At 34.1% G+C, this 5,027-nt stretch overlaps 1 long non-coding RNA gene across 1 annotated transcript; it reads left to right on the top strand.

Moving 5' to 3' along the window:
• The first annotated feature begins 4,286 nt into the window (after positions 1–4,286).
• LOC121990235 lies at positions 4,287–4,734 on the top strand. The gene is made up of 3 exons (XR_006114522.1): positions 4,287–4,359; positions 4,434–4,541; positions 4,639–4,734. It is a non-coding gene; the product is annotated as an uncharacterized LOC121990235 (long non-coding RNA).
• The last annotated feature ends 293 nt before the right edge of the window (positions 4,735–5,027 follow it).

The following is a 5,027-nucleotide window of genomic DNA, read 5'->3' as shown; positions in this document are numbered from 1 at the left end:
AAACTTTTCCTTCTTAGTGAAGAGAGCCTAGTGAAGAGAGCCTTCACTTTCCTTACCTTTAACTATATTGTCCCTTTCCTTCCTAACAGCACACCCCTGCTGGGGCTACTGGTTATGACATTCATGCGTCTAACAAGTGGTCCAAGGTTCAAACCTTGGTCATGCCTCTTTTTGATTCTATTTTTCTTTTATTTTTGGAAATATTCATATAAGGCTTATTCTAATCATGCAACAATTCACATAAAATGACTAGGGATCCTATGGGTGTTACACTAGTTATTTGATTGATGGGGTTACTTATGCTACAAAAGAGTGTGATGGTATATGAGTTGTACAAAACTCCGGAGTCAGCTTAGTCGCAAAGATAATGCAAATTGCTAGTGCAAAGGATAAAAAACCTATTGTGTCATATATGATTTTTTATAGAGTTAAAGAATTAATATGGGTAGTTGATTACACCAAATTTCAAATTCCAATGTTCAAATGTAATTGGGTGAAGAATAATAATGGTATTAAAGTTGATGATCTTGGTTTCACATTAGTAAACCTCAATCGAATTGGATTCAAATCTGACTCTTTTATCTTGGCTAGTCAAGCAAAGCAAGTATTTTACATCGAAGATCCTGAAGATCCTTTATGGAGTGTTGTACTTGCAACTCCATGCAGAGAGTACTTTAAATACATAAATGGTACAGAGTTTGAAGAAACTGCAATCCACTATCAATGTTTTAGCAGAGGGTTACCACCAATGGATGTTGATGGAGAAGATGATAATGAACCACCATGCATTCGGGATGACTGTGATGGGAATTGGGTCGACAATATTTAACTGTTGAACTTTTTAGTTTTCAAGATGAGTTTGTAAACAATTTAAATTGATATGTTATTTACCTTTGAAGAATGATATGTTGTGGACAATATTGATATGCAGTGAAAAACAAGTCTGGCAGTGGAAAACATCACTATGGCAACCAGTCCTAATTTCAAAGTAGCCTAGTTTTGTGAACAACACCACACAAAACATCTAGGAAGTTCTTTTCTTGTATCTGTTGTCTATTTACTTTTTTCTATGATTATTTTTATCATGTTGTTGTGATCAGCAGAAGGTGTGGACTCCATGGAAGCCTCTAGAAAGCATGCAAAAAAAAGGTAAGGGTAAGGAAAAAATTTAAACTTCAGCCCCTACCGAGAGTTGGGATGGTAACACAGAGTTGGATTCTACAAACACCCAAACAACAAGAATGTCTAGAGGTCGTACACACCTAGATAAGCTAGCTAAGCAAAGGATTCAAGGAGTTAGAAAGGATGTTGCATTCAATAAACTTGGACAGCCAATAGGAGAAGCAGCTATTGCAATGCAAAGTTATATTGGTGTGCTGGCTCGAGAAAAGGTTCAAATTAGTTACAAGACCTGGAAATATGTTCCAAGTGATGTTAAAGAACTGATCTGGGAATCAGTTAATGTAACTAAATTAGCATGTTTTATCAATTATTATAATATATTTAGGTTTGTCTTAATTTTTTTTAACATATTTCCATTTTTGTGATTTACAGTTGATGTACAATGTTGACCCAAAGTGGAAGAATGGTTGTTTGAAATGAGCAAACAATAAGTGGCGTCAATACAAAAGTTATCTCATTAAGACGTTCATTTTAAGTAAGCTTGATAAACCCGAGGAGTTGGATGAGCCACCTATTGGCTATGGTATTACAAGAGATACTTGGAGGTCGTTTGTGATTAGTCACATGTCTGAAGACTTCATGGTAAGATTTGTAATTTAATCTTTTAAAACTAGTTTATTTATATTCAAGTTTAACAACACATGTATCCTCATGTATCCTCACTAACTAGAAACTAAGTGATCAACAAAAAGAAAGAATAAAACAACACATGTATCCTCATCGGCTTTCACGTAAAGGATATGCACGATTTGTGGAAGAAATAGTAAGTATTTTTTTAGCATATTTTCTTATGAACCCTCCAATTTATTCACATAAAATTATTTGAATTTTCACTGTGCCAGTGGGATCACTGATTGTGTCTTGCTGTTTTCCCATATTCTCTACTATTTGGTGGCATTTCACTATCAATGTGGTTGCTGAGACGCAAGTTCTATGCAGTAGACGCGAGTTCTATGCAGGAGCAAACCACCTTTGGTACCGCATACTCAACACCTGAGTCTGAAACTGAGTATGTGGGGGGATGGCTTGCTGTTGCAAGTTGTTGGCAGTTAGTGATACATTTGGTACCCCATGCCTTAAAGCTTTTCCCTGATTTCCCATTTCATTTAATGATTGTGCCTCTGCGAGATGTGTTGCTTCAGTTGGCTCTAATCCTGATCACAATCATGATTGTTCTAGTGTTGCAATTTGATGACCAATTCCTGCGAGTTTGTTTCATTTAATGACTAATTTTATTCATTTAACTGTTATTGGAATTTTCTTGTTGTAGGCGACTGAATTATGTGATGATGACGACATTAATAGAGCTATTATGTGGAAGAAAGGACGAGTCACCAAAGAAGGTGGCTTTGAAGGAGAGGATTTGATAAAAAAAAATCCAACAGATTGTAAGCAAAATAACAATAAGTAAAAGTACCATTTTTATTGAACTGATAACTCTTTTAGTAATAATGCTTTTTAATGTGCTTGACAGGATGGTTACATTCAACAAAAGAGGGAGGGTAAGCTGATAATGGAAGGAACCAAAGAGGGTATACTTACCAAAGCACTTGACACTAAAGAATATAATGGCTGTGTGAGGGGTATTGAAGGTCATATCACTCCAACAATATATTTCAATTCTAGTAGAAGATGGAAGCATGCTGATGTAATCACTGAGCATAAAAGGGAGCTGATGGAGGCGAGGAAGAAAATTTCAGAACAAGATGCACGTATACAAAACCTTGAAGTAATGGTGTATAAAAAGGGTACCATGTGCGATAATTCGATTGATGACAAAGGCAGTTGCTCAGTAAAGTTGCAACCCATGATTGAAGATGACATGAAGAACTATGATGATGACCTACAAATTTTGTGTCAAGATGATGTTTTGCAGGTATAACACTAGTTGCATTAATTGTGACCTGCAACTTTTACATTTTAGGGAAAACCAGTTGCATTGACAAATCTAGCACAAATATTATTGCACATGGTACAATTGTTTGTGGCAATGAATCTGATAAAATGCTTCATGGTGTTCCATTTCCCAATAATTGCATGTGAGTCTCCATTGATGAAGCAGTAGAAAAATCAACACCTTTGCCATATCCAATTCCAAGTGAATTTGAAGTAATTGGTGATGCTGTAGGAACCCATGTGGCTTGGCCAAAACACTTGATAGTGAACCAAGATGAGGTATTTGTTAGATTTTATTTCAAATTAAACTGTCACTTGTTTTATTAATCATCCTATCTAACTGTCATGATTTGAAATTATTAGAAGCCTCGAAGGAAGAAGCTTGAACAACCAAAAAAGAAACATACTTTGTCAACAAGTGCCCCAAGAGCATTACATATATTATATTGTTATAGTAAGAGTGCTTTAGATGATGGCAGATATATATCAGTGAGTTTTGATTATGACGTGTTTGATGATGATTATGAACTTGTTCTACACCTTGAGGACATCATTCCTTTGTATCATTTGGAGCCCCTTTCAGGCAATTGTGTAGTTGGCTACATATGGTAAGTGTTTAGATTTAGCAATTTAAATATAATTTTAACATGTTTACTGTAATCTATGATAATCATCCATTTTATGAATAACTTTCATTTTTCAATCTACCTCTTCGTTTTATTATGTTTGCAATGGCAGGCATCTTTATAAAAAACTGTTGAAAGATAACAAGAAAGAGAAATTCAGATTTGTGAATCCACATAAAATCCCATATATGGCAACCAGTGCACATGACAAAAAAGGTAAGCTTGAAAGGCTAAACCAAAGGGCAAGTCATTTGGCAGGCAGGCTAAGTGGTGCATCTGTAGATCAACTTGTATTGGTGTCATGTAATATCGGGTAAGTAAGAATTAAAACATCACTTTCAATTGTTGTCTTTTGATAATTTATTGAATTATATACACTAATTATGTGTTTGTTGCATAGTTTCCATTGGATTCTTACTGTTATTGACCCTTACAATGAAGTTATTTATTTGTTGGATTCTCTAAGGCACCGCATTCATGATGAGGATTGGAAATATATAGTGGAAATGTAGTTCATATTTCTTTTTTATTAAGCATTTACGTTAATACAAAACTCATATATAAAAAAATCATTAACGTATGAAGGGCCTTAAGATTGTTTAATTCAAACAAGGGAAGGAAAGGTAGAAAAAAGGCTATGTGGGTAATAGTAAAGGTATCTGTAATTACATTTAACATATATTTTAATGTGTATGTTTATCATTAATAATATGTCTCTAATTTCCATAGGCTCCTCGACAACAAGATGCCAAACAATGTGGTTACTATGTGATGTGATTTATGAGACAAATTGTTGAAGAAGTTGAAATTATCGAAAGAGATTCACTACGATCTATAGTAATGTTTACTTGCTTATGTCTCAAATTATTTGAAATACACTATTTAAAATATGCAAAGTCAATGTTGATTTTTTTTTCCTTATTAATGTTCACAGTTCACACAAGCAGAGTATTCTCGAGAAGAAATTGATGAGGTGTGATCGGAGTTGGCAGAATGTATACAAGATCATATTTATGAGTAGGTGCATTCAAGTTTATGTAAGTTCATTACCTTGTTTTAGCTAAGGTTTATGTAATTAAGTTCATTATCTTTAGCAAGAAGCAACTTTTTGCTTCTTTAGAATCCATTTTCAGCTATGAGATGCAATTTACCCTTGTTTGTTATTCTCAGTTTAATCTGTGATAAAGAGTCTTCTTGGTCATTAACTAAATTATATAAACTGAATGCATTTTAGAATGGAGAAATACTAAGATGTGCTCCCTGAGCTTCTAATTTTGACAATTGTTTACTAAATTTTTTATATCAGTTGTAGCCATATGATAG

This window comes from Zingiber officinale, chromosome 6B, assembly GCF_018446385.1.
Source record: "Zingiber officinale cultivar Zhangliang chromosome 6B, Zo_v1.1, whole genome shotgun sequence".
NCBI lineage: Eukaryota > Viridiplantae > Streptophyta > Magnoliopsida > Zingiberales > Zingiberaceae > Zingiber > Zingiber officinale.
Note: the sequence above shows the minus strand (reverse complement) of the source record. Positions and strands in the feature narration are given on the sequence as shown.